The following is a 20,559-nucleotide window of genomic DNA, read 5'->3' as shown; positions in this document are numbered from 1 at the left end:
GAAGCTGTTCGCTGAGTCGACCTCGTGGGCGCCCGTAAGTCCCGGTGAAGCGTCGGCTGACGCCGGTCCACAAACAGCTGCCGACTCACAGACCCCGCCCACCGCGAAGCGCGCCTCACGCTATTGGCCGACGGACGCTATCGGCATCGGCTATCGCACGTGGAGGCGACGACGTCTGTCTCCAGTATAAGCCAACCACATTTCGCTTCGATTCCAGCACAGTTGCCACAGTTTACTGCACGTAACGCTATTACACACATTAAAAAAAATGTCCACGTCATTGTCTGACAACAGGACAAATGCTTCTGTATGTATTTCACCGCAGGTTTCTGCCGCAACAGCGAACCACAATATTGTTTCAAGGCAAGGAAAAAAATGAGGATCGGAGGTTAAACTCACGTTGCCTTAGAAGTCATTTAGATACGGAGGAACTATTTTTGGCCAAGATACGAGAAGGACTTCATTCTTGATACTACCAATTTATTTATTTACTTATTTAGCGTATGCCAATACAAACTGAACTGCATCTTATTGGGTTGGTGAGTACGGTCGTCACGTTTTTCCATACGTTTAATAAACACAACAGATTTACATAACATAGACTTTAGTCGTCATCGTTAATATAGTCTCATTCACTATTTACAACGGTCTGCCAGAGCTGGTGTAACTTTTCCACAGTAGAAATGATGTGGTTTTGAGGCGAAGAACTTGTCGACGCATGATCGGAGAGGATTTTCATCCGGAAAGGAAGTTGATCGATAGAGAGCGGAAAAGGCGAGCGCGCAAAATCGGGTGAATAAGATGCGTGCGGAATGACTTCCCAATCCAACAACTCCTGTAAAGTGTTTTCTGTCTAGCAGAATGCAGGCGTCTGGACGATGTCTCAATTGTTGCCTATAATTGTCAGCAGTGATGGTTACACCTCGGGGAAGCAAATGATAATTTTTCGATACATAGACAGTTCAGTTTTTGTTTTCTTTTTTTACTTCCGTTTCTAATAGAATATTGGCAATATGAATACCCGGACAATGTCCGGCTTGTCACCTACTTATAACATATACAGTTCCACGACCTTAATGTGGAGGGCATCATCTGCTTGAATGTACTTCGCGGAGAGCACTGCTGACATCCTACAGCAACAGGGGGAGGGCACAAGTTGCGCATCATCGCTGGTCGGTAGAGATTTAAGGTGCAAAACCTCAATAAAGTGAAACACGAGTTGTATTAACAAGCAGTCACAGCAGTTATATTTAACAGTACACCAGAATAGAAGGTTACACAATGGGTAGTTAATGTAGCCAGCACACAACTGGATCCATTTCCCTGGTTAGACTGGCTTTTAATTTAATGGCACGCCAGTATTCACAAGAGAAACCGACCCTTTATGGGATTTTTCACACTGTCGCTGCATAAGTGCAGAGTGCCAAAGAACTGCCGTTCACGATTAGAAAACTGTGCAAGTTTTTTTTTTCCATCAGGTTATTGGTAAATGTGAAGCGAGAGACGCAGTGGTGAATCTGTGTTCCCCTGCAGTTATGTGAGGAAATAAAAAACACCGGTATTTTATTAGCGTTGTTACACATGTATGTCTATAGCCATCATCATAAGCACCAGATTAAAACTCGGCACTACTGCGGGTTAATCAGTTCCACCATTGGTCAAGTACAAAAATCTGTACAACGCTGTCGCCAGTGCAAGTCAAGACTATATAGAAATATTGCCTATAATAAGATCAGAAGCGGAAATTTGACGAAGGTAGTGAAGAACAGAGGTTTTATTGTTCCCCTCATTGATTACAGTAGAGATCCTCAGTGAAACGCAGTCTGTCCCTAGCCGAAATTTTTCCTCAGAAGTTACCAGTTTACTCTACACGTAAATAGTTGGAAAAACTATTCAGTTTCTTTCAGTCACTGCTACATAAATCGCTTAACGGCTGTACTGGATTCAACTGATCAGTCGCTATCAGCAGCGGACAAACTGTCACCCGATGGCTGAGTGGAGGCATACTAGTACCAGCCAACATTCCTCTGAGACTGACACATACGCAACACACAATAAGAGACACGCGCTCCAAAATAAAGATCCTCACTGACTAATCAAGATGTACCTGAACATCCACTTAAACCTAAATTACGCTCTTGAAGTAAATTGCGAGAGTTACGTGTTGGAGGTCACCGAGGCAGCGTCGCTGCGTATTTCCGACGTTTTTTAGACTGTAAATCGAGCAAGCTGTGATTGACACCAGAGTGAAATTTGAAAAATCATTAAAGCTGAGCGAGAAGAAATAAAAACCATGTGGTTTGTTAATGAGACTGCAATTATACAAGAGATGGCAACAGCAGTCGAACGCAATGGATAGCGTCTCGAAGAGAAGTTAATCACGAACACGTACAAAATTAAAATGAGAGTAGTCGTAGAAAACCATGTGATGCTGAGGGAATATGAGTAGGAAATGGGAGATGGAAGGAAGTGATAGATGAGTTTTGCAATTTTGGGCAGCAAAATAACTGATTATGCCCGAAGTAGAAAGAATTTAAATTGCAGACTGGTGATACCACAACGAAATATTTTTAAAAAGGGGAAATCTTTACACGTGAGAATAGGAGGGCGTCGTGAAAGGCAATGGCTGAATTTGTGTGCGAAAAGACTTACAGCTTTTTAAATAAAACAAATGATGTTAACATTTTAAATCTTTATTCATCACGCCTTAAATCTTGTCTACATATTTGTTTCTCGACATAGTCACGCAGGCGACGAATATATTTCTATCAACAAGGGACTAGTTTGTTGATACCGTCGTTGCAGAATATTTGACTCTGTTGACGGAGCCGCAACCTCACCTCTGCTTGCATCGCTTCACCACCATCAAACTGCTCTTTAAGTTATGGAGCAGCTGAAAATCGCATGGGTCCAAGTCGGGACAGTATGTTTGCGTGGTCGATGACACTGCACCGGTGTCGGATTGTTGCAGATGCCGCAACGCTCGTGTGTTGTCTGGCGTTGTCATGGCGAACAAGGACTGCTCAATGTGTGGACGAAATGTTCGAATTCGAAACTCGATTACGGCGCGCTGTTTCTCACGCTTCGAGGTAGTTCTGTAACGCACTGCCATGTTACACGCTACAATTCGGAAGGCTCTAGCGGCAAAGGGCCGCAAATATGCAGACAAGAAGAATAATGATGTATAATGTTAATAAACTTTGTTTTACTTAAAAAGTTGTAATAGTTTACACATAAAAATTGGGAGGCATGACTTTTCAGCACTCCCTCGTAAGTTTAAATATTATGAAGGATTTTCTAGAGGTATCTGTCACTGAGTGTAGCTCTCTACAGAACGGAACTGTGGAAGGTACTCAGTTTAGAAAAGAAGGTAAGAAGTTTCAGCATTGCAGCGCGTCAGCAATCGTAAGTATCGAAATAATTACGAAAACTCCGCCTCGATTGCACAAACTACCTGGTGTTTACTTAGGTTTCAGCGTGGCTAACCACGCCTTCTTCTGAGCAAGTATAAAACAGCTTGCCTAAGTAGGCATAGTCAAAGGCTGTAAGCGTTGATTTGTCTTTGACTATGCCTATTTAGGCAAGCTGTTTTGTATTTGCTCAGAAGAAGGTGTGGTTACTCACGCTGAAACCTAGGTAAACACCAGGTAGTTTGTGCAATCGAGGCGGATTTTTCGTAATTATTTAGAAAAGAAGACGTGCTGCTACAGAAGAATGCTGGAGCCAGACAGGTAGACGGAATAACTAACGGGGAGGTTCCGAGCTGAATTGGCGGACAACGAAATTTTGTTGCAACATATATCAAAGTCTCGAGCTATCAAGGAATCGTCATTTTGGTAACTGAGCGTAGGAAAGGCGCGGATTAAAAACTGTAGAGGGGAACAAGTCTGTAACACAGTAAGCAGATTCAAATGGATGTAGGTTGCAGTAGTTATTGAAAGATGATGAGGCTTCTAGCGTGAAGAGCTGCATCGCACTAGTCTTCGGAGACTGAAGAGCAAACAGCAGTAGCAGCAGCATAGGGACGGTTGCGGGAGCAGGGTTCACCTCCCGAGAGAGCGGCTTTCAGGCTCAGCACTACCGCCCGTACACAGACAGTGGTGACACGTGCTGAATCACGCTGGTTACGAGGGGCATGCGGCAGCGACACTAAACCGTTGTGAGACGATCGCCGAGCCGGTCGTTAAATTCGCATTCCGCAGCACGCTGCGCGCGGCAAGGAGACGGCGAAACCCCCGCATACCGACGAGAGCGGTGACTCGCGCGCCTGGGCGGGACGAATGACGACCGCACAGCGCAGAGTAGCTCCGGCTCCGGCCGACACGCAATGGCTATTCCAGGACTGCGGGGCCGCAGCGGCGCGGCTATCTCCCTGCACCCGCACCGTGGACCTTCACAATGAATACCGCCTCGGAACTCTCACGAAAGGATTCAGAAAAACTCGCCACACGACTATAAAGGAGTCGAGACACTCACCCTTACTCTAGGAAGCTATGATCACAACCACAGGTGGAAGCATAAGTGGCCAAAGACACTGCTAGCTACGGCATAACCATCTACGGCGAGCTAACATACACTCAAAAGCGACAACATCCGCAACCTCATGCACATCAGCAATACTGACTGGCTATGCCAGCTAATATCACAGCCGACTAACAGGCTACAACAGGGAATCCGACAAGCTCGCACACTAACGCACAAGCAAACCACCAGCACTACAGTACACTGTACGAAATGAAATTTCGCGTCGCTAGGGCCTTCCCTCGGGTATACCGTCGCCCGGTACAAGTCTTTTAAGTTGACGCCACTTCGGCAATTTGCGTGTCGATGGGGATAATAATATGACGAAGACAACACAACAACACAACACAACACCTACTCCCCGAGCCCCTTTGCACAGCTTCCGCCGCGCTGACCACTCAGCCATTGAGGCGGACACCCTACACTGTGAATCCAATATATATGACCTACCGGACACTAACTGATGACGAACCCAACTGTTACAGGTATGTTGATGCTGACCGAGAAACCAACACCGGTATCCAGCTGTAGCCGCCGAGTAACATAGCTGCACAACGTCAAAGATATCTAGTCTGCAGCTCGTGGTCTAGTGGCTAGCGTTGCTGCCTCTGGATCACGGGGTCCCGGTTCGATTCCCGATCGGATTGGGGATTTTCTGTGCCCGGGGACTGGCAGAAGAAGATTGGACTGTGTAAAAATTCGGACTTTGTACGGGCGCTGATGACCGCGCAGTTGAGGGCCTCACAAACCGAACATCATCGTCAAAGATATCTCTGTCTGCATGATACCCACTACTAACAAAACCTATCCTTGCATGACCTGTCGCAGGCAGCATGAAAACCGCTACTGCTCTTACAGCCCGGCCCAAATATCGCAGAGGTTTTCTACCCTTCGCACGTTTTTCCCCTCTGCCCTTCAAACCGCTACCTTCGTTCAACTTTCGACCCAATCTATCTCCAGACGACCGCGTATTAATGGTAAATCATAACCAGACGTACGCAAACATCACAGTACCCACATCGTGCGAGATCTCACTTACTGAAAAGTAACCAATATGCAGAGACGGCAGCAGATCTTTTGTGTTGGCCATCACGCCAGTGTGGGCGTGTAGGGGCTCCACCCTGTATAGCTGTAGCCTATTACGTCACAAGGGGCAACTACGCCTGTGTCACAAACTTATTCCGACTCTTCCGCAGCGTGCCCCTCCACGCAGTGCGCCGACACGCCCGAGGAGTGTTTATTTTCCAACGAATAAGTTATAACCGCAGGGATAAAACGAAAACTCCAGGGTAAACTGAATTTTCACCAAACCACAGTTCCTGATTGAAGCTGGCCATCACACTTGAAATGTGCAATTACGATCTGCACATAATATGCGTAAAACCGAAAGTACATACTAAGATCTGCACATAGTAATGGGAAGGATAGAAATGGGAAAGTGGTTCCATTTCAAGGTCTGGATTCCACTGTAATTTCATTCAACTTTTTATTCACTCCGGCCTCCAGTCACATCTTGCTTGACACCACTGAATTTGCAGATGCACGCTAGAGGGCGTCTAGATGAAGTAACCAATCTGTAACAGTTCGTTGCGTCACTGCAGATGCAGTACGATGCGCCACAGCCACACGCCTAAGACGATGCACTCCTGCCAAGTCTTTCGGCAGTATCGCACGAGGAACATCCAGCTTCTCTTAGAGCTATTACACGACCTCGTTCAATCTCTGTGAGGTGTTGATACTGGCGTTTTTGTCGCCTTAAACGCAATCTTGACTACCATCAACTCAGCACGTCTAATCTCAAAGGTAGCGTGTATTTAAAGCAAGCCCGATGTACATACTCATAGTGGCTTTACTAGCGCCACTCTTACGCGAATCGGCGAAATTTGAATAGACATCATATTTCAGATCTACAAACACGCTTACCAACTTCCGTTTATGTCGTATAACTTCTTCTTGGTGTTGCATTTTTTTCCGTCAGTGTTTATGCATTTTTCTGAAGGCTTACCAGGTGGCGCCGGCCGCTGTGGACGAACGGTTCTAGCCGCTTCAGTCTGGAACCGCGCGACCGCTACGGCCGCAGGTTCGAATCCTGCCTCGGGCATGGATGTGTGGTGTCCTTAGGTTAGTTAGGTTTAAGTAGTTCTAAGTTCTAGGGGACTGATGACCTCAGATGTTAAGTCCTATAGTGCTTACAAGGGAACCTCCGCACCCCCCTCAGATTTAGTTACAAGTTGGCACAGTGGATAGGCCTTGAAAAACTGAACACAGATCAATCGAGAAAACAGAAAGAAGTTGTGTGGAACTATGAAAAAAATTAGCAAAATACACAAACTGTGTAGTCCATGCGAAAGATAGGTAACATTAAAAACAGTCTAGGCTCAGAAGCGCCGTGGTCCCGTGGTTAGCGTGAGCAGCTGCAGAACGAGAGGTCCTTGGTTCAAGCTTTCCCTCGAGTGAAAAGTTTAATTTTTTTATTTTCAGACAATTATTATCTGTCCGTCCGCCCGTTCGATGTGAGGTAACTGTGGACGAGAATGCATTAAATACGTGAGATGTATTCCGTGGGCAATATGAATCCAGTAAATATAGCTCGCGACTTCAATAACAAAGTCAATGAATATTTTCCGAACTGTAAGTTTGCGGTGCGGTCGCAAAACACAGACACTAAACTTATTACAGTGAACAGAGACGTCAATAAACAAACGGACAGATCATAACTTTGCGAAAATAAAGAAAGTAAACTTTTCACTCAAGGGAAGACTTGAACTGAGGACCTCCCGTTCCGTAGCTGCTCACGCTAACCACGGGACCACGGCGCTCCTGAGCTTACGCTATCCTTGATGTTGCCTATCTTGCACATGGACTACTCAGTTTGTATATTTTGCTTATTTTTTCATAGTTCCACACAACTTCTTCCTGTTTTCTCGATTGATCTGTGTTCAGTTTTTCAAGGCCTATCCACTGTGCCAACTTATAACTAAATCTGAGGGGGGTGCGACGGGGAGGTTCCCTTGTTAGAGCCATTTGAACCTTACCTGGTGGCCTACCTAAAAGGGTAAAGGGGTAAGTGACCAGTAATATTGAACCAACATTCAATGTTTGTTGTTCTGATTTATGGACAGTTATCCTAGGCATATTGATCCTCCGGTATTAGAAGAATACCAAACGACTGCAGCAGCCCGTTTACAATCAGATGTTTGTATTAGGTCAAATATAGGAGAACACAGACGGCTTTAAATCATACAACTTAATTACAGTAACATGTCGGTAATCTGTGGTAACTAGGACCGACTGGAGCTCGAATTTGAGAACATTCTAATCACGTGAAAAGTGACAATTTTACAGACCTTTTATTTAAAAATACAGTCAGAATCTGACATTCACATTATTACTATTCTACACAAAATTATTTCGTCGGATAACGTATTACTTAGAGTTTCTTTCAGAAATAATATTCTAGTATTAACAAAAAACATTTACTGCAAACATATACGTATTAGAGAAACTCCTATACAACTGTTACTACTGTCCACTGTCCACAAAAAGAATCAATAGTTTTTTTCGATTTTGTGAAGAATATCCCTTCTTTGCAGTGCATTTCTGCCACTCATCACACACAGCACTTGAGTATTTTCAGTTTCATCCGTGATATTCTTTTCACTTTTTTTTACCGTAGTGCTCATTCGTTATTCGCCTCTGATTAAACAGCAGCTCGGATTGCTGGGGCTCTGTTTCCTGATGTTTAATTATGATTCAAAATCGTCACAAAAATGTACAGTTACGGATGATAGTTTTGTGTATGAGTCACTCTTATTGGAGTAAATATCTTCATAACTTTTCACGACAGTTACTGAGGCCACTTTTCTCGATCGGATATCACGAAGGCATCAGTGGTTCACAGATGAAAGTAATAAGCCGAGAGAAACAGTAAGAAACTACATTTGTAGCGCAAAAAATGTTGTTCAGACACTGATGCGGTAAAAATGTATTATTCATCTATAAGTCAGGTAACAAGAATAATATTAATGACTTCCTTACATCAGATCACTAAAAAACCAGAAAAAATTTTACTACAAAATAACGGAACAAGCTTCCTCGGCAAACTCACTGACAACAGTAATGCTGTATATTAGAACTATAAGGAGCAGTCAGATGAAAACGAGGCAGTTGGAAAAAAAACATTTGAGAGATGGTGACTGTGTGCAGGATGTGCAAAGGCCTCTGGGCGTGCCCACACTTTACCAAGCTTTCAGCCGAGTACACTGCAGAATTTCCCTGGGAAGCCCTTACACATCCTCCACACAGCCCCGATCTCTGCTGATTCGATTTCCATATTTCTGAAGCCCTCAAGAAGGACACTGCTTCAGACGAAGAGATGCACGCCTGTGCGCAGGCACTGTTCCGTGGGAACAGGAGGCACTGACCGTCTTGCCTCATAGTGGAATAAAAGTACTAACAGTTTGGCCGATAACTGTTGAAATAATGAATAATGTACTTTTTTCTCCAGCCGTTTCGTTTTCATATGATTGCCCCTTATAGTTTGACCACTTTACCGCAGGCAACAGCAATGTCCAGGCGGGACAAAAAATATGCAATGGAGAGACTTACCGTCAAGAGAACTTTATCATACCTTCCCCTACAGAATCAGCAACTAATAAAGCATGTGGAAGAAACGTACATCTAGAGAATCTACACGCAGCACTGTAATCAGGAAATTAATCCATAGCCATGGCGGCTGAATCGTTCTTCCTGCAAGAGGTCGCTCCCCCCACTGAAGGCCCTATTCGCTCTTGAGTTTACACCTTCGAAGACTGTATTTCGCACGGTTTAAATATGCCAACGGGTAAGATTACGAGGTATCGGACGATTCAGGTTCCGTAGTACTATTGTAATTATAAGCAGATAAATCGGTTTTAACTGAAAACCTGTACATCGTTGTTTAAAAAATAAATAGCCTGTGTCCATCTGAATGTTTAATAGAGCACTGTGCAAAAATCTGAAGGAAATAAACTATCAGTTATCTTCATTTAGAAGTATATAGCCTATGTCTATCCAAAGTTTTATTAGAGTATCGTGTAAAAATTTGAAGTAGACTGGTCAAGAGATTTCCGAGATTTTTACTGAAAACCTTTCCGCTTTTATATATACATATATTAAATAAGTTTGTATCCTATGTCTGTCCGAGCGATTGTTTGAGTAATGCGTAAAAATTTAAAGTAAGCTGGTTAAGAACTTTGTTAGAATTTTCATAACACTAATTAAACTAGGACTTTAACATAATAACAGTCCAGATTATAGCATCTCGCACTCTTGTGCATTTACCTCTCAGTATTTTATGAGACGATAATGAATACTTTAACGATCAGCGACAGTTGAACTTTAGATATGGCATTGATATTTTTCTTTTTGAGGAGTGAGGTTTGACGATGTTCGTCAACCATGTGTCTACAGCCTGTACTTATACATTCGTTATGTATATTCCCATTCAGGGTAGAAAATTTAATTGAAAGTCGTTTGTCCGGTGTCGGCGAAAAAGTACTGTATTGCAGTGCCTGTGTTGTTCAGAATTATGATGCAATGTTCCTTCGGACATACGTGGGGACTCGCGAAGGAACACAGCAAAATAATTCTGAACAACACAGGCAGTGCAATAGCACAGGTCCTAAACTTCGCACACGTGTTACTCGACGCTTTTCGCTCGCTTCTCATTGCAATTCTGGAGGGATTTAGAAGCAGGACACGAATTAGAGACGACTAAAATAAACTGAAGTAAGACCAGCATATACACCCTGTTTTTTTAGTAACGGGAGACGCTTATGTTACTGATTGATTGCCACTTCAATAGCTGCTGTGTATCAGATAATTTCTAATGCCTGCAGTGACATAATAGAAGTACTCGGAGACTTTTACTGAAGTACAAATTAGGAAGATAACGTCAATAAAATATGATTGATGACGTGTGAGTTATACATACCACCTGTCACAGGGGCAACTTGATAAAATCTGCTGTACAGTTTGTTAGTAGATCACATATCATAATCCTAGGAAAAACATTTTTATCCACTATCAAAAATCTCTAACGTAACCATAAATGTAAACAGCGAGAATAATCACATCTTTCTTATATTTCTGATTTTAACCACCATAACACAAACACATTCGGAATTGCTTTCAAGAAAATTAACAACGCTTTTCCTTTTTAATGAAAACAACTGCAAAGATTACGCCTATTCACTCTGTTGCCGGCTGATGCCAGGGTCTAATGAACTTATCGTCGTTCTACGTTCCCATTTCGAGTGGAAATTTTCTGGCTATCATATTCCTTATACTTCGGCGTTTGTGCTGTGGTTCTCTTGGACCTCTGAAGCACATATAACATCTATATTCTTCTGTCAGCCACATTACTTTCTCTCCAGGCCACTCCATCGCTAGCGCAACTCATTTCAACAACAGCAGAACGACACAAGACACTCGAAAGTTTTCGGTATCTGAGCGGCGAAATGGAGAGGACGGGAACTTCTTTTAACGCGTCGCTAAAAGACAGACAACCAGAGGAACACGAGCGAACAGTAACCAATACTAATCGAACACGACCGAATGCTTTTACCTCGTGCGCGTCTAGTATTTGCACCAGAGACGTTTCTGGATGCTGGCTTGCGTTCGCTTTGGGATAAAGGGGAACTGAGTGCACCACTTGGGCGAATGTTGGTAGTTCGCGCTGTAGCGTGGGCGCCAACATACATTTTTTTGTTCAAACCGGCTCATCGGCTTGTTATGGTGGTTATTGTCGTCGTCTTCAGTCCGGAGACTGATTTGATGCAGCTCTCCATTCTACTCTATCCTGTGCAAGCTTCTTCATCTCCAAGTAACTACAGCATTCTACATCCTTCTGAATCTGCTTAGTGTCTTGATCTCTTGGTCTCCCTCTACGTTTGTTACCCCCCACACTGTTCTCCAATACTAAATTGGTAATCCTTTGATGCCTCAGAACGTGTCCTATTAACCGATCCCTTCTTCTAGTCAAGTTGTGCCACAAATTCGTCTTCTCCCCAATTCTGTTCAGTACCTCCTCATTAGTTACGTGATCTACCCATCTAATCCTCAGCATTCTTCTGTAGCACCACACTTCGAAAGCTTCTATTCTCTTCTTGTTTAAACTATTTATTGTCCATGTTTCACATCCATACATGGCTACACTCCACACAAATACTTTTAGAAAAGACTTCCTGACGCTTAAATCGATAGTCGATGTTAGCAAATATCTCTTCTTCAGAAACGCTTTTCTTGCCAATGCCAGTCTACATTTTATATCTTCTTAACTTCGACCATCATCAGTTATTTTGCTTTTCAAGTAGCAAAACTCATCTACTACTTAAATGTCTCATTTCCTAAACTAATTCCCTAATTCCGTTATCGCCTTACGATTACAATATTACTGCGGAACGTGAATCGTTGCATACTCTGTAATCCTACCCGTTCGGAAATTTAAAACATACGAAATAATGTCGTTGAAGCCTCTTTCCTTACAGATCCACCAGCTGCAGAAGCCTGTCTCATCCCTGCACACCAACGATCCCAACCGATGTATCCATTCATTTTAACCGACTTCAGTTTACAATCGAGGTTTGCTTTGCAACATCATTAAACAAGGTTCAGAGTCAGAGAGATGAGGCAAAGAGAAGGTGGACTGAGAGGAGGGGGCTGGGGCAGAAAATGAACATTGAGAGGGGGTCTTGAGGAAGAGTGAGGAGAACGACACGGAGAGGCCGGAGGCTGTGATAGACAGAGAAAGAGTGTAGGAGGAGCAGGAGAAGGACGAGGAGCGAGAGAGAGGGCAGAGGAAGATTAGGACAAACATCCAATTACCAAACGCATTCAAAAATTGCCGCGTTCGCTGGTTCGCTAGTAATGTACATTATAAAATAATTTGCTGAACGAAGTTTCCAAACAGCATTTATTTCTTTTATGAAAAGATTTGACAAAGTGACATTAGCAGCCAAATAATCGTAAAAGAAATTTTAAGTAACTTATTGGGAACCTTGATGTGTCGTATATGGTAATCATGTTATTATCTACCCACCTGTCGTCTTCGCCTGACGACAATGCCACTCAGGTAACAGTCTGAGATTCAATCTGTTGACACTTGTGGAGAATGCATGCAGCCTCGTCTACGACACACACACTAAAATACAACGTTTAAAAACTTTGAAAGAGGAGAAACACGCTCTTTTCCTTCCTTAGGATACCTGACGAGTCTGCAGAAAACACACACAGCCGCGGAATTAAAATAAAGTAATAACAAAAGTTTCCAAACTATTCGTGGGACCCTGGCCAACACTCAGCGACTCTGCCACGGCGAGACAAACTCTGAAGAAGAAGGTGGAACGCTTTGTGCGGAATCAACGTCAAGACTGTCCGATTGTACACTCCTGGAAACGGAAAAAAGAACACATTGACACCGGTGTGTCAGACCCACCATACTTGCTCCGGACACTGCGAGGGGGCTGTACAAGCAATGATCACACGCACGGCACAGCGGACACACCAGGAACCGCGGTGTTGGCCGTCGAATGGCGCTAGCTGCGCAGCATTTGTGCACCGCCGCCGTCGGTGTCAGCCAGTTTGCCGTGGCATACGGAGCTCCATCGCAGTCTTTAACACTGGTAGCATGCCGCGACAGCGTGGACGTGAACCGTATGTGCAGTTGACGGACTTTGAGCGAGGGCGTATAGTGGGCATGCGGGAGGCCGGGTGGACGTACCGCCGAATTGCTCAACACGTGGGGCGTGAGGTCTCCACAGTACATCGATGTTGTCGCCAGTGGTCGGCGGAAGGTGCACGTGCCCGTCGACCTGGGACCGGACCGCAGCGACGCACGGATGCACGCCAAGACCGTAGGATCCTACGCAGTGCCGTAGGGGACCGCACCGCCACTTCCCAGCAAATTAGGGACACTGTTGCTCCTGGGGTATCGGCGAGGACCATTCGCAACCGTCTCCATGAAGCTGGGCTACGGTCCCGCACACCGTTAGGCCGTTTTCCGCTCACGCCCCAACATCGTGCAGCCCGCCTCCAGTGGTGTCGCGACAGGCGTGAATGGAGGGACGAATGGAGACGTGTCGTCTTCAGCGATAAGAGTCGCTTCTGCCTTGGTGCCAATGATGGTCGTATGCGTGTTTGGCGCCGTGCAGGTGAGCGCCACAATCAGGACTGCATACGACCGAGGCACACAGGGCCAACACCCGGCATCATGGTGTGGGGAGCGATCTCCTACACTGGCCGTACACCACTGGTGATCGTCGAGGGGACACTGAATAGTGCACGGTACATCCAAACCGTCATCGAACCCATCGTTCTACCATTCCTAGACCGGCAAGGGAACTTGCTGTTCCAACAGGACAATGCACGTCCGCATGTATCCCGTGCCACCCAACGTGCTCTAGAAGGTGTAAGTCAACTACCCTGGCCAGCAAGATCTCCGGATCTGTCCCCCATTGAGCATGTTTGGGACTGGATGAAGCGTCGTCTCACGCGGTCTGCACGTCCAGCACGAACGCTGGTCCAACTGAGGCGCCAGGTGGAAATGGCATGGCAAGCCGTTCCACAGGACTACATCCAGCATCTCTACGATCGTCTCCATGGGAGAATAGCAGCCTGCATTGCTGCGAAAGGTGGATATACACTGTACTAGTGCCGACATTGTGCATGCTCTGTTGCCTGTATCTATGTGCCTGTGGTTCTGTCAGTGTGATCATGTGATGTATCTGACCCCAGGAATGTGTCAATAAAGTTTCTTATTTCAATTTCCAGGAGTGTATATCAAACCCACGTCTTACGCAACGCAGTCTCCCGAAAATAGACCGAGTTTCTTCTTAATTTTAAGGCAACGGCCTTGCCGCAGTGGATACGCCGGTTCCCGTGAGATCACCGAAGTTAAGCACTGTTGGGCGTGGCCGGAACTTGGATGGGTGACCATCCAGCCGTCATGCGCTGTTGCCATTTTTCGGGGTGCACTCAGCCTCGTGATGCCAATTGAGGAGCTACTCGACCAAATAGTAGCGGCTCCGGTCAAGAATACCATCATAACGACCGGGAGAGCGGTGTGCTGACCCCATGCCCCTCCTATCGGCGTCCTCCTCGGTGGATGACACGGCGGTCGGGTGGTCCCGGTAGGCCACTCGTGGCCTGAAGACGGAGTGAATTTTTTCTTCTTAATTTGCAGAGAGAGAGAGAGAGAGAGAGAGAGAGAGAGAAAGAGAAAGAGGTAGTAGTAGTAGTAGTAGAAGAAGAAGAACGCAAAGCGATACGCACAAACCCGCGTGCCTCCGTCACGACTGCCGGCGACGCTGGGGCGGAGCACAGGCAGGCAGGCTGAGTCCCGGTGAGGCCAGATAACGCACCGCGCTGCTGCTTTGCGCAAATATTTGCTATCTAGCCTCTTGTACGATTCAGCAGCCAACTGCACACCTTACTCTCACACATTCATCCCTCACAAACGGTCTTCATAATTTCCGCGAAGAATCTCAAATGCTATTTGCAGACGAACTGTCGCAGACATCCGACACACGACGATGCGAATCGCGTCATTCGGCGATCAAGTGGGGAACACCTGCCGGATTCGTGCTAATCCTGTGGCTGCGATAGTGGCGGCTGTCTTCCGGCAATAACCTCTCGAGGCACTTCTGCGAACGAGCAATGTGCAATAAATGCCTCCCTGTTGGAAGAACCGATTGTCGGAACGCGCTGGTTCATAAGAAGTGGGAATCTACATTACATACCACCGACGACTGTTACCCGTTTCCGAGTATAAGTGTTTTCCGTCTTTCGTTCAATTTGTCTCGTGTGCGTATCTTGCGCGGCTACCAAGTTCCCGATTTTTCCATCAAACATGCGGTGACAGGACGCTTAAGGTGTGGTGGAGTTCGGCTAATCTCCCATGTTAATCGATGGTCCTTTTACGAGAGCGACATTCTCTTTTGAGAGTCAGCATTGACAACCTCACAGCCATCCGAGTTGACAGTGGCCACCTTCTATAAATGTTTATGCTGAACACAGCAACATTTCATAGGTGCTCTACGTGGTTTTGAACCAGAACACAATTTACCACTAGGTACCGGACGATGTAGTTGGGCGAACTTGTGACAAACCATAGCAACATCAATATTGTCTATAACACTGAAGCGCCAAAGAAACTGGTATATTCAAGTACAGAGATATGTAAACAGGCAGAATACGACTCCGCGGTCGGCAACGCCTATATAAGACAAGTGTCTGGCGCCGTTGTTAGTTCGGTTACTGCTGCTACAATGGCAGGTAATCAAGATTTTGGTACGTTTCAACGTGATGTTATAGTCGGCGCACGTGCGGTGAGATACAGCATCTCCGAGGCAGCGATGAAGTGGGGATTTTCCCGTACTACCATTTCACGAGTGTACCGTCAATATCAGGTATCAGGTAAAACATCAACTATTCCGACATCATTGCGGCAGGAAAAAGATCCTGCAAAACGGGACCAACGACGACTGAAGAGAATCGTTTGACGTGACAGAAATGCAACCCTTCCACAGGTTGCTGCAGATTTCAATGCTAAGATGTCAACAAGTGTCAGCGTGTGAACCATTCAACGAAACATCATCGATATCGGCTTTCGCAGCCGAAGCCCACTCGCGTTCCCTTGATGACTGCACGACACAAAGCTTTGCACCTCGCCTGGGCCCGTCAACACCGACATTGGACTGTTGATGACTGGAAGCACGTTGACTGGTCGGTCGAGTCTCGTTTCAAACTCTATCGAGCGCATCGACGTGTACGGGTACGGAGCCAACCTCATGAATCCATGGACCCTGCCTGTCAGCAGGGGACTGTTCAAGCTGGGGGACGCTCTGTAAGGGTGTGGGGCGCGTGCATTTCGAGAGATATGGGACCGCTGGTACGTCTAGATACGACTCTAACAGGTGACACGTACGTAAGCACACTGTCTAATCACCTGCATTCGTTCATATCCGTTGTGCATTCAGACGGATTTGGGCAATTCCAGCAGGACAACGACACACCCCACACGTGCACAACTGCTATAGAGTGGCTCCAGGAACACATCTCTGAGTTTGAACACTTCCGCTGGCAACCAAACTCCTCAGCATATCTAGTATGCCTTGCAAGATGCTGTTCAGAAGAGATCTCCACCCCTGGTACTATTACGGATTTATGAACATCCTGCAGGATTGATGACGTCAATTCCCTCCAGCACTACTTCAGGCATGCTTCCTCGAGTTGCGACACTTCTGCGTGCTCGCGGGGATCCTACACGATATTCCGCGGTTATAGTTTCTTTGGCTCTTCAGTGTATATACGGTATATTATTTATTCAACTAATAATAAGAATAAACTCCAGTGTACATCGTGCCGGAATGCAGACAGAGGGGAAAATGTCAAAAGAGAGAGAGAGAGAGAGAGAGAGAGAGGCACTTTCAGTTGCACAACCCACGAGGAAGACGACAGGCAAGCTTGTCGACGGGAAATCACCGACAAAACTGTTATCACAGGGAAAACGTTACTTCTCACTTTGCAGATAAGATGAGGAAACTATTCTGCCGTTACTTACTCCAAACACCTCGGTTGCGCCTGAGAACAGAGTCTGGAAGGTGTGTACTTCATTTCTTATTGAACATCCAACCGCAGTAATGGCTATACGACATTGCTGTCAGGCGGCATTAACAACGGCGGAAACAGCTTTGTTTCTCGTATCAACATTAAAGATCCCACAGTACAACGAATTTACTTCCTTTCAATAAATATTAGCAAGTATTAAACTTATTTCCCCACCCCGCTAACCTAATCTTATTATCACGAGTCATCGAAAACTATATTCACTCATGCTCATAAATTAAGCATAATGCTGATACATGGTGAAACAACGCTCTGGTTTAAATCGCCTGTGGGTATGACCATGCGGTGCATTTTACCTGCGGTCGTCGCACGATAGCGCTGGCAGAAGTGCACATACGCAGAGGTGTGTTGGTGCATGTCAGAGTACGGTGCAGCGAGTAAGTGTGCAGACGTTTTCAGACGTGCTAATGGTGTGTGTTGAAAATAGCTCAAAGATCACATATTGATGTTAAGATGCGATTGGGGGCTGGTCAAACACAGCAGGTCGTAGCACGGGCCCTCCATGTGCCACAAAGTGTGATCTCAAGATTATGCCAACGATTCCAGCAGATAGGAAACGTGTCCAGGCGCTACAATACGAAATTGTCGAAGTGTCTGTAGCAAGATCCCCGAGTAGTAGCAATGCCAATATTGTATTAGGTACCGACAGCTGGTTGAAAGCAGACTAAAAAGCAGTGAAATTATGAACTCGGATTGGACAATGTTTAGGAAAATGTTTAGGAAGGATAGGACTGATGCTATGGGAGGTGGTGTGTTCATTGCAGTTAAAAGCTGTTTAAGCGCAGTTGAGATCGATACTGGGTCGGACTGTGAAATAGTCTGGATAAAGCTGCCAATCAGACAAGAATTGACCATTGTATTAGGATGTTTTTATAGACCACCAGCATCCGCAACAAACGTCGCAGAACCTTTCAGGGAAAGTCTTAAGTACACAGGAAATAAATATCCAAATTATCTATTAGTTATAGGTGGCGACTTTAATCTGGCATCCACTGACTGGGAAAATTACACGTTTATCACAGGGGGCAGAAGCAAAGATTCGTGAAGTTATTCTGGGAGCGCTCTCAACATTCAACCTTGTGCAATTGGTTAAAAAACCAACTCGAGGTGGGAACATATTAGATATCTTGGCGACAGACAGACCTGATCTTTTTGAGGAAGTTAATCTAGAATAAGGTATTAGCGACCATAATATCATTTTGTGGCTTCCATGCCAGTGGAAGCTGCAAAAAACCAAAGAAACAGGGTAGAGTTTTAATGTTTGGAAAAGCTAATAAAAGTGTCATTAATAAATATCTTCATAGTCAGCTCCAACCATTCACCGCAGGACATAAAGATATTGAGCAGCTTTGGTCGGAATCTAAAGGCATTGTCCACCATGTGCTAGAGAAGTATTTGCCTTACAAAAATATAGGGCACGGAAAGGATCTACCTTGGTACAACAAACATATTAGGAAGTTGCTGAGAAAGCAGAGAATTTTGCACTATCGTTTTAAACGTAGTCACTGCCCCGCTGACAAACAGAAATTATGCGAAATGAAAGCAGCTGTCAGAAGGACAATAAGAGATTCTTTTAACGAATTTGAAAGCAATATTTTATCTACAGATTCTAAAAATAACCCCAAAATATTTTGGTCGTACGTAAAATCTATGAACGCTACAAATAATTCAATACCTTCTCTTGCTGACAGTACGGGTAATGTACAGTACGGGGAATGTAACTGATGATGATAAACAGAAGGCCGAAATTCTAAACCTAGCTTTCAAATACTTGTTTACGGTAGAGGACTGCAGCACCATTCGCCCTTTCAACTACCGAACAAACGCAAGGATGGCTGACATAGTGTTTAGTGTATCTGGGATTGTAAAACAGTTAAGATCCTTCGACGCCAGGAAGGCATCTGGCCCAGACAGTATCCCCGTAAGATTATATGTTGACTATGCTGGAGATATAGCACCATTCTTATCCATCATCTATCAGAGATCACTGGAATAGCGGAAAGTTCCACGGGACTGGAAGAAGGCCCGGGTCATAGAATCTATAAAAAGGGTAGAAAATCGGATGCACATAATTACCGGCCAATTCCAATGACATCGATTTGTTGTAGAATCATGGAACATATTTTGTGTTCAGACATAATGACCTTTCTAGGCTCTGAGAAGCTTGTCTGCAGAAACCAGCACGGTTTTGGGAAACAGCGGTCATGCGAGACACAGCTGGCCCTCTTTGTGCATGATATACCGGTAGATACCGGCTCCCAGGTTGATGCCATATTTCTCGACTTTCGAAAAGCGTTCGACTCAGTTCCGCACTGTAGCTTGCTCCAAAAAGTGCGCGCTTATGGTCTATCCAATGACATATGCGGTTGGATAGAAAGTTTTCTAACAGACAGGGAGCAGTATGTCGTCCTCAACGGGGTGACTTCAACAGAAACAAGCGTAACTTCAGGTGTGCCCCAGGGAAGTGTAATAGGTCCGCTGCTTTTTACGAGTTACATAAACGATCTGGTTCATGGTACTGACAGCGGCATTAGACTGTTTGCCGATGATGCTGTAGTCTACAGGAAAGTAGTACCACACGAAAGTTGTGAACAAATCAATGAGGATTTGCAGAAAATAAATGCATGGTGTAATAATTAGCAGGTATCTCTCAATATTAGTAAGTGTAACCTACTGCGTATAACAAGGCGAAAACCCCCATTAATGTACGTGTACAAAATAAATGCCCAGTCCTTGGAAGCGGTAACATCCGCCAAGTATCTGCATGTGACTATTCGAAAGATCTCAAATGGAATGATCAGATTACACAAGTAACGGGCAAGGCAAACTACAGATTGCGGTTTATTCAAAAAAATGGTTGAAATGGCTCTGAGCACTATGCGACTTAACTACTGAGGTCATCAGTCGCCTAGAACTTAGAACTAATTAAACCTAACTAACCTAAGGACATCACACACATCCATGCCCGAGGCAGGATTCGAACCTGCGACCGTAGCGGTCGCTCGGTTCCAGACTGTAGCGTCTAGAACCGCACGGCCATTCCGGCCGGCCTTGCGGTTTATTGGTAGAATCTTGAAGTGATGTAGTCCTTCAACAAAGGAAATAACTTACAGTACGTTAGTTCGTCCAGTCTGTGAGTATTGTTCGTCTGTATGGGGCCCTTACCAGTTGGGTCCGATTCAAGAGATTGAGAAGATCCAAAGACGAGCGGCAAGATTCGTGACTGGTACATTTAGCCATCGCGAGAGCGTTACAAATCTTATAGATAGTTTAAAGTGGGAGACACTTGCAGATAGATGAGGCGCTACACGAAAGAGGCTGCTCACTAAATTCCAAAATCCGATCTTCGCCGAGGATGTAGAGCATATATTA

At 45.2% G+C, this 20,559-nt stretch overlaps 1 protein-coding gene and 1 pseudogene across 1 annotated transcript in view; one reads left to right on the top strand and one right to left on the bottom strand.

The window, feature by feature from the left end:
• The window catches only part of LOC126101509 (B-cell lymphoma 3 protein-like), a 340,980-nt gene that overhangs the window by 167,981 nt on the left and 152,440 nt on the right, over positions 1 to 20,559 (bottom strand). The gene's annotated exons all lie outside the window — the stretch shown is intronic.
• On the top strand, positions 14,404 to 14,520 carry LOC126102520 (5S ribosomal RNA; annotated as a pseudogene).

The sequence above is a fragment of the Schistocerca cancellata genome, chromosome 9 (assembly GCF_023864275.1).
Source record: "Schistocerca cancellata isolate TAMUIC-IGC-003103 chromosome 9, iqSchCanc2.1, whole genome shotgun sequence".
In the NCBI taxonomy this organism is placed as follows: Eukaryota; Metazoa; Arthropoda; class Insecta; order Orthoptera; family Acrididae; genus Schistocerca; species Schistocerca cancellata.
Note: the sequence above shows the minus strand (reverse complement) of the source record. Positions and strands in the feature narration are given on the sequence as shown.